Genomic DNA, 10,288 nt, shown 5'->3' with positions numbered 1-10,288 from the left:
CTGGAATGACATGTGTGTGCAAACTTGCCTAGCCTTCTTTTGTTTTTTAAAGTTAACTCTCTCTCTCTCTCTCTCTCTCTCTCTCTCTCTCTGTGTGTGTGTGTGTGTGTGTGTGATATGTGTATGTAAACTCAAATGTGCTTGACATGGTTGGCACCAGCTTAATTTCCCCCTATATATGGCTCCTTCAGCAGTATGTTCTTATCATCAAGTTCTGGAGGGTAACCAAGAGCAATGGCAACAACCTATAATATAATAGGGGGAAAATCTACAGAAGCACACTAGCCAACAACTCCAAAAACCAACAACTCCAAAAGCAGTAATGCTTACCTGGTACTAGGCTTTTTATTTGATGGCTTATGATATCTACTTCAGGTATTGTCACCACCCCTACCCCTTACATGGTAAAAATGTGTGCATTTTAGGAAGCTTCTTACAGTAGTAGTTTTTTGTTTTTGGAGACAGGGTCTCTCTGTGTAGCCCTGACTGTAATGAAGATCTGCCTGCCTCTGGCTCCTGAGTGCTGGGGTTAAAGGTGTGCGCCGCCACCACCTGCCCCATAGTTATTTTTATGGCTTTTTCAGTTTTTAAATTCTCCCTCCCAGTTTTACTATCTGCACCCTCCCTCCATCCCTTGAAATTCTCTTCATAGTTCATTGTTAGTTTCCTGCCTTCTATGGGTACTCCAATTTCAACACATATCTAAAGAGTCAAAGTCAGCATTCACATAAGAGAGACAACATGCAGTGCATTTCTTTCTGGCAAATACAGTCTTTACTGGTATTGTTAGTGTCATACTTGCATGAAGACCTTCTTGCTAGTTAATGCTCCTCTGCCTGTTAGAAAAGTCCCATCTACCTGTTACATGACCTTGCACAGCACCCTGAAGAAGCAGTCACTGAGTGTAAGCAATTTAGTCCAATTACTTCCACACCGAGTTGAGAAGCATACTGCTGACATCTGGCTGTCCTATGTGAATAAAGGGGTGTGAAGAGATTATAATATTATTTACATGCTATAGCCAGCATTTATTATCTGTTTTCCATTCAACATTTCCTTCATGTAGTTCTTTGGTTTTATTTTGGAAGAACATGTATTTTTGCATATCAAACTGTGGTTTGGGGAGGATTTAGTTAATTCCAGCACAAGAGATGGCTATATTCAAGGTTTTCAACTGTAATCTCTTTCTCTCCATCTATGTCTATCTTCTCTCCCCATCACGGAGGTAGTCTCAGAAGTTCAGATGTTTAGATGTTGCCTAGGCTAGCCTTGAAGTCTCGATCTCCTCTTGCCTTTGCCTCATAAAGGCTGGGATGACAAGTTTGCATTGTCATACTTGGACAAAGTATTTATTTCTCCCCAAACTGATTCCTGAGTAGGTATGTGATTAAGTTCGACTTAGCCAGGGAAGCCCAGCAGACAGTAGGTAATACTGTTAGACGAGAGGTATATGAGAGTTCAGCCTGAGAATATATTTGGTTGGAATAATTGGGAGATGCTGCAGAGTCTAGAAATGAAGTGAACATGTTAGCAGACAGGTTTGCCAATATTCCCAGAATATGGGAGGTAGAAGCAGGAAGATTAGGAGTACAAAGTTTTTCCCAAATTTCTTGAAATTGAGGTCAATGTGGGCCACAGGAAGAAGACCATGTCCAATTATTCAGGGAACAGGAGACAGTTAAGGGCACTTGCTGCTCTTCTGAGGACCAGAGTTTGATTCCCAGCACCTATGCTGGGTGGCTCACCACTGCTTCTATCTCCAGCTCTAATGGGTCCCGTCTGGCCTACTTGGGCAGCTGCATGAATGTGAACACACACACACACATACAATGACACATATGCATGCACAGATGCAGAAATAAAAAAAATAAAATAAAATATCTAAATAAGATGGGCAGTGATGGTACATGCCTTTAATTCCAGCACTCAGGAGTCAGAGGCAGGTGGATCTCTGTGAGTTGAAGGCCAGCATGGACTATAGATATAATTTCAGGACAGCCAGGGCTGCACAGAGAGAGACCCTTGTAGATGGAAGTTTTTGTCCCATCTGGTCCTGAAGCTGTTCAGTCCCAAATAAACACATAGAGGCTTATTACTAATTATAAACTGTTTGGCCCAGCCTTATTACTAACATTGCTCAGCCTTATTACTAACAAACTCTTACAACTTAACTCGTAATTCTTATCTATGTTTAGCCACATGGCTTGGTACCTTTTCTCAGTAAGGCATTCTCATTTTGCTTCCTATGTGTCTGGCTGGCAATTGAGTTTCTGCCTTCCTCTTCCCAGAGTTCTCCTAGTCTGGTAGCCCCACCTATACATCCTGCCTGGCTACTGGCCAATCAGCATTTTATTAAACCAATATGAGTAACAAGTCTTTACAGTATACAAGAGCATTATTATACATCAAACCCTGTCTTGAAAAGCAAAACTAAATAGTCTAAATAAACAAGTAAGTACACACAGAAACAGAAACAATTGTGACGATAAAACTCCATGGCTTGAGGCAATTGCAATTCGCCTTTTGTTTCTTGTGGCCAGTTTGACTCACCTAGCAAAATTCTGCAATGCTGCTTGCACGGCTGCTGCTCTCCAAGTCATTTTTACCTGAAGGAGAAATGGTCCTTGGAGTGTGGGTATTTAGAGATCAACAAAAGAAAACACCGAGCTCTTCTCACTCATGTGACTCATTGCATAGGCCATGGCTAAATGTACCACAGATGCAATATGGACTATCTATTCTCATAAACACCAGGATAAATCATTATTTATACAGAATGCTATTGATATTAGATGATGTTCATGCAGTCAGTTGGTAAGCAAATGATGCCAATTAGCTAGTCCATGTTCTTGGTACATGACTGTTAACTCTGTGAGATGTTTTATAAAGTTCTTGGCAATAGAACAACATGAACCTTCAACATCCTGTGAAGCACAATTTTTAGCTTATTCTGGAAAATCTTAGCTAGCTCACCAGAAAGGTCATTGTGCTTTGTTTTGGAAAAGGATTCAAGGGCTCTGGGTGTTTTCCTGATGCTATTTGTCAGTTTCCTAACAGGCAAAGTATGGGGGTCTATGGAAAAACAGCATCTACCTTTCATAGAATTGTTGTGTTTCTTATTCCTTGTCATCTGCCCATCATTCTTTTTCTTGTTCTTTTGTCCCCAACACTTTTATAAAGTCCCATTCTGCTCAATGGGAATCTATCTACATGATTTCTACATGCTGCTTGTGCTTATGAGCATATTCTGTGCTACAGTGTTTCTTTTTCATATTGATAAAGTTTTATTTTGTTTAAATAGTATTCTTTAGTCTTTGAAAGTTCCATACATTTATAGAATGTCTTAAGCCATTTTCATCCTCCACTACCTCCCTTTAACATCCCCTAGGGTCCCCACCTCACATCCCTCCCAGCTTCCTATTTTCTCTTTCTTTGTTCTTGTTATGAATAGCCACATGGGTCCATGTAGTGTTGCCCATATGCACATGGGTATGTACCTGTCCACTGTGGTATGAGCAACCTACCAGGGTCCATGTTCACCAAGGCGTCCCTCTTCAGCAGCCATCAAGTAATGGTGCCTTTAATAGGTTTGGGGCCTCAAGGGGCTCGCCTGCATCCATAATTGAATGTTGGCTGCTTGATCTTGTTCACTCTAGTATGTCAGTGACCAATTTTTAGTTTGCCTTTTGGAGCCAAGATCTTACTCTGTAGTTCAGGTTGAACTTCAGCTTGCTATGTAGACCAGGCTGGCCTTGAACCTGTAGCTGTTTTTCTCTCTTAGTTTCTTGAGTGCTAGGATTTACAGTATATGCCACCATGCTCAACCTTCAATAGCCTTTTATTTTTGTGTTGGGGGGGAGGTAATTTTTCTCTCCTTTGAAATTTTTAAAATGTATTTGTTTGTTTGTTTATTTATTGACACAGGGTCTCTCAATGTAGCCCTGGCTGTCCTGGATTTTACTATGCAGCTCAGGCTGTCCTTGAACTCTCAGGGATCTTCCTGCCTCTGTTTCCCAAGTGCTGGGACTAAAGGTGAACTGGCTTTGTGTATTTCTTTTCACTGAGAAGCTTGTGAAGCCAGGGCTGACCTTGAATTCCTCATACTACTCCCTCTACTATACAAGTGCTAGGAGTACAGGCCTGCATTATCTCACTTTAGCTCAAGGGAATAATCTCTTGGTTGGATTTTTTTTTGTTTGTTTGTTTTTTTTTTTTTTTGAGACAGGTTTTCTCTGTGGCTTTGGAAGCTGTCCTGGAACTAGCTCTGATAGACCAGGCTGGTCTCAAACTCACAGAGATCCACCTGCCTCTGCCTCCCGAGTGCTGGGATTAAAGGTGTGTGTCACCACCGCCTGGCTTGGTTGGATTTTTTTATGAGGATCTCACTATGTACCCCTGACACTTCAAACTTAAGGTCTTCTTGCCTCTGAGAACTGGGGTTCCAGGCTTGGGTCACCACCCCCAAATGTTATGGGGTCCTGATCCATTTTTACAAATTGCTGAAGCACAACAAAATATGAAAATTAAACAATACAAGTGATGCTATGTAAATGACTTAAACTATATTGGCCGAGATCAAATGCATGCCAGGAATAAAATATAACTAAAAGGAACTGACTTGGTAAGTGTGTGTGTGTTTTTTTCCTTTCCCTTTTCCTTTTCCTTTTATTGGTGCTGGGGATGGAAACCAAGGTCTATATACACATATTAAGCAAGCACTCTACTGATGGACTGTATCCCTAGCTCTGATCATTTTTTTTTTTTTTTTTTTTTTAGTGTATGTGTGTTTGTTGTGTGCTCACATGCTCATGTTTGTGGGTGTTTTTAGGTGCAAGTGTGCTGTGTTTGGGTGCATTTGGAGGCCTGAGGTTGACACCAGGTGTTTTCTTTTGTTGCTTTCCACCTTATACACTGAGGCAGAGTCTCTCATTGAACCCGTAGTTTACTATTTTGTCTAGTCTGGCTAGCTAGTGTGCCCCAAGTATCTCGTCTCTGCCCTCTGCACATTGAGTTATAGGCACGCACTATCATACCTTCCATGCTTTTTAACTAAGACAATTTAAATTGTGGTAGAATACCCACAGCACAGAATTGATCATTTTAACGTGTACAGTTTGATAGTGTTCGGTGTTTTCACATTGTTGAGTTACAGATCTCCAGACCCTTTTCATGTTGTAAAACTTAAATTCTATAGTCATCAAGCCACCATTAACTTTTTCTATTCCCTGCTCTTGGAAACTGCCACACTGATTTCTATCTTTATGAATTTATTGACTTTGGATACAATATATAGTAAAATCATAAAATGAGCGTCTGTGATTTTTCTGTTTCACACAGCATAATCCCCTTCATAGGCTATGTGAGATTTTTTTCTTTCAGGATATGTAATCTTCCATTCCATGTACACATTAGGTCTTATTCATTCATTCTTCTATCAATGGACCTTTTGCTCAGCACAATTATATTTGGAAATGTGGTTATTATTTTACATATTTATACTCTTTTTCATTCCTATGTAAGCTGAGGCAGAAAATTCATTTAATTAAAAAGCAAGCCAGGTACAATGGAACACAAATATCACTGCCAGAATTTGGGAGGTGAGGAGGTGGGAAGATCAGGAGTTCAAGGTCAACCTGTGTTATATAGTGGGACACTGTCTCTACTCATCCCTCTGTCCAAATCAAGCCAAGCACTAGAGTATAGTTTAGTGGTAGAGTGTTTACCTAGCATTCATGAGTATCTGGGTTTAATTTTTGCAGGTGGCATGTACCTGTGGTCCCAGTTTCTTGGAGGTCATGAGATAGGATTGGTTAAATCTAAGAATTCACGACCAACATACTGAGAACTCTGTATGTTTATGTATAAACAAAGGAAGGAAGATCAAAAGAAAGAAAAAGAGAGAAAGAATCAAAATTGAGGTGTGGTGATACACATCTGTAATTTTAGTATCAGGAGGTACAAGGTAATTTTTGGCTACACAGCAAGTTCAAAGCCATCCTATATTATATGACACTGTCTCAGTCCAGTGCCATCACCCCCAGCACTAGCACCAACACCAGCACCAGCACTACCAGGCCCACCATCATCAACAACAATAAACCAAACCAAAATCTAGTTAGTTACCTTAACTAAAGTTTGGAATATTTGGTTTTAAGACTTTCAAACAAACAAACAAATAAATAAATAATGGCTTAATTTAATCTTACTACTTCCATCTGAACCAAAACTCTTCCTGGGCTCGGAAAGCTCTCCACTGATTAATTACAGTTTCGAATAGATGTCCAGTTGTAAATCAGTGTGTATGTCTATTTCTATGCAGAATGGTTGTGTATCTGTTGCTTTCCAGGTAGCCACATATATGGGAGTGAAAGAGGACTCGCTAAAGAAGCAGATACACATTTAATGGAATAAGGCATAATGAAATTTATCCTTTCATCTCATCCTTAATTTGTTCAGATTTCACCCATTCTGATAAGACTCGTTTTCAAAGCTGGTTATGAGGGCTGGAGAGATGACTCAGTGATTACGAGCACTGACTGTTCTTTCAAAGGACCAGGGTTCAATTCCCAGTACCCATATGGCAGCTGACAACTGTCTGTAACTCTGGTTCCAGGGGATCTGACACCCTCACACAGACATACATGCAGGCAAAATCCCAATGTACACTAAATAAATAAATTAAAAAAAAAGAAGTCTCAAAGCTCGTTTTGAGACTGCCACTGTGTCCAGTGAGGCATAGCTGAGTGTCCTTGGAAAGCATTTTTCCTGCTGTACTGTGGGAAAGAGACATGACTGTCAGGGAGTCTGGGAAAAGGTTGGAGAAGTGTCCTCACCAACTGGATATTCAGAAGGGGGTGTCTCTTAGACACTATCTAGAACTAGGGAGCCATGATACTGTTGGAGATCCTGCCTGGCTCAGCGAAAAAAAGAGGCAGAAGGAGGCAAGATTTAGAAAGGGCACCAGCTGAGGACTCCCATTTCTACTGTGTACCTGCAGGGTCTCTGTGCTTGCTTTGAACTGATGTGATGCAAGAGGAACACAGCATTTGCACAATGTAATGAAGTGTCAGAAGTCTGGCTGAACCCTGTGCTGTGGTGTCTGTTTGGAGCAGAGTGGACTGGTATGTCTACATTATAAACATGGCTTAGAGACATTACATGGGGGGATATCTCTCTCTAAATGGGGTCTCCATTAAATCCCTTCCCCTAGAGCTCAGGGAACCCCACAGAAGAGGAGGTGGAAAGAGTGTTAGAATCAGAGGGGGTGGAAGATACCAGGAGAGCAAGGCCCTCTGAATCAACTAAGCAAGGCACATTAGAGTTCACAAAAATCGAAGCAGCAAGCACAGGGCCAACATGGGCCTGCACCAGGTCCTCTGTGTATATATTATAGCTTTCAGCGTAGTATTTTTGTGGGACTCCCGGGTGTGTGAAGGAGTGGGTCTGACTCTTGTGCCTGTTCTTTGAGCTTTTTTTCCTTCTGTTTGTTTGCCTTGTCCAGCCTCGATGTGATTTTTTGTTTCATCTTATATTTTATTTTGTCATGTTTGGTTGTTGTCTCTTAGAAGCTTATTCTTTTCTAATGAGAGACACTAAGGGGATGGATTCATGGAGATGGGAGATGGGGAGAAACTGTGAGAGGTGTGGGGGAAACAGTAATCAGGATATATTATTTGAGAAAAGAAAAGAATCTATTTTCAATAAAAGACTTAGGCTACGAAGAGGAACACTACACACTGCTCTTCATTTGTTTCTCCAAGAAAATTAATAGAATGTGGTAGAGACATGCTAAATATTTGAGAACATTTTTGATGGAGACACAATTCACATGTCTTAAAACTCACTGTTTTAGTTTAATTTACTTTTTTGAGTCATGGCTACAGCTTCATAGTTCAGGCTGACCTGGAACCAGCTAGGTAGTTCAAGCTTGCCTTAACCATGTAATCACAATTTTCCTGTCATAGAATCCTAAATGCTGGGTTACAAGATTGTGAGAGCAGAGATTGGGAAGGAGCAGAGTGAACAGTGTCTGCAGAACAGTGCTGGACACGGCAGCACGTACGAACCTACAGCAGCTGTGGTTGCTTGTGAAACACCAGCTTAAAATCAAGCCAGCCAACATTCTAGCATGGAGGGAGAAGTGGTCATGAGTGCCACGCCCAGTTGAGGAGCCATTAACACCATTCCTAGCTGAGGAGCTATGCACAGCTGATGGCTTCTGGGGAGGGAGGGTCAGTTTTCTTTAAGGATATGTGTAGCTTCTCATGGGTCAGTGCTCCAGGGGATGGCCTCACACCTGAGTATATGGACTCAGTGGGTTACTGAGACACACACACACACACACACACACACACACACACACACACACACAGAGAGAGAGAGAGAGAGAGAGAGAGAGAGAGAGAGAGAGCACACAGTTGGCACAGTTGGAGAAGGGGTGGGGGTTGAAGACTAAGAGTGACTATTTTCAAATACATTGTATGCTTGTATGAAATTCTCAAAAGATTAACAAATATTTAAAAATTAAGAATTACTCTTGGGTCTGGAGACCTAATACCCACATGGTGGCTCACAGTCTGTACCTCCAATCCAGGGGATCCAATGCCTTCTTCTGACTTCTGCAAGCACTGGGAATGCAAGTGGTGTGTGTGCATACGTTCAGACAAAGCATCCATACAAATAAAATAAATGACTGTTTAAAATTGCACAATTCAGTACTTTTTAGTCCATTGATAAGGTTATAGAGCTAGCATTACTAATTTTAGAACGTTTTCATCAACCTTAAGCCCTGTGCATACTAATAATTACCCTTCATGTCTTCCTAACCTATCTACTTAGCCCTAGACAACTAGTCTCATTCAAGATTTGCCCGGTTTGGATATTTCAAATAATTAAACCCTTATAGCATTTGGCCTGTGTGTCTGAGTTCTATCACTTACCCTAATGTTCATTCATAGTATATCACCTATCAGTACTTAATTAAACAATACTTTCATTGTATGATTGTATGTCCTCATTAGTCATTGTGTTTTCGCTTCATGGTTATTATTAACCATGTTCTAATGTACATCTGGGGACAGGTTTATTTTATTTTATATACATGGATGTTTAACTCTATGTATATCTGTGTACTATGTACATGCCTAGTGCTCACAGAGGCTGGAAACGAGCATTTAATCCCCTGCTACTGGAGAAGCAGATGGTTGTGAGCTGCCATGTGGGTACTGAGAATCAAACCCCAGTCATCTGGGAGTGCAGTCAGTGCTCTTAATGGCTGAGCCATCTTTTCAGGCCTCTGGGCACAAGTTTTGTGTTTGATGTCCATTTTCATTGCTCTTGAGTATGTACCCAGAAGCAGAAATGTTTGGTTACACTGTGTTGTGGTTTAAATGTGAAATGTCTTCCATAGTTTCATTTCATGTGTTTGGACACTTGATCCTCAGCTAGTGGCCTTGTTTGGGAAAGTTGTGAAACTGTTAGGAGGTGGAATCTTGATGGAGAAAATGGGTCATTGGGGGTTGGCTTTGTGGTTGTGTGTGTGTGTGTGTGTGTGTGTGTGTGTGTGTGAGAGAGAGAGAGAGAGAGAGAGAGAGAGAGAGAGAGAGAGACAGGGTCTCATTATGTCGTCCTGGCTGACCTGGAACTCTCTGTGTAGACAGCCACCTGCCTGTGTCTCTTGAGTGCTGGGAATAAAGGTGTATGCCTGACCTAGGGCCTTGGGGTTTTATAGTCTGACCTCCCTTCCTGTTCACACTCTACTTCTTGGGTATATATGCAATGTGACTAACCAGAGTCCTGCTCCTGCCACTACATTCTCCCTGTCTGTTTTATGTCTTCCCCACTTTAAAGGCTCTATAATCCAGGAATTATAATCCAGAATAAACCATTTCTCCTCTAAATTGTGTTTTAAAATTTTATTTATTCGTGCAATGTGTACTGGTGTTTTGTCTATATGTGTTATGTCAGTATACAATGTGTGTGCCTGGTGCCTGTGGAGAGAAGAAGAGGATATCACATTTCCTGGGACTTGAGCTTACAGATGGCTGTGAGCCACGAAGTGGGTTCTGGGAATTGAACTCAGGTCTTCTGGAAGAGCACCAGTGCCTTCAACCAGTTAGCTCTTTCCAGCCCAACATTGCTTTCTTTTTAAAAGAACAATTTTATTTTAAGTGTGTGTTGTTTGCATGCATTCAGAGGATGGAAGAAGGCATCAGATCCCCTGGAAATAGAGTTATAGATGGTCGTGAGCTACCATATGGGCGCTGGAAATCGAACCCAAGTGCCCTGG

The sequence above is a fragment of the Phodopus roborovskii genome, unplaced genomic scaffold (assembly GCF_943737965.1).
Source record: "Phodopus roborovskii unplaced genomic scaffold, PHOROB, whole genome shotgun sequence".
NCBI classification, from domain to species: Eukaryota; Metazoa; Chordata; class Mammalia; order Rodentia; family Cricetidae; genus Phodopus; species Phodopus roborovskii.
Note: the sequence above shows the minus strand (reverse complement) of the source record.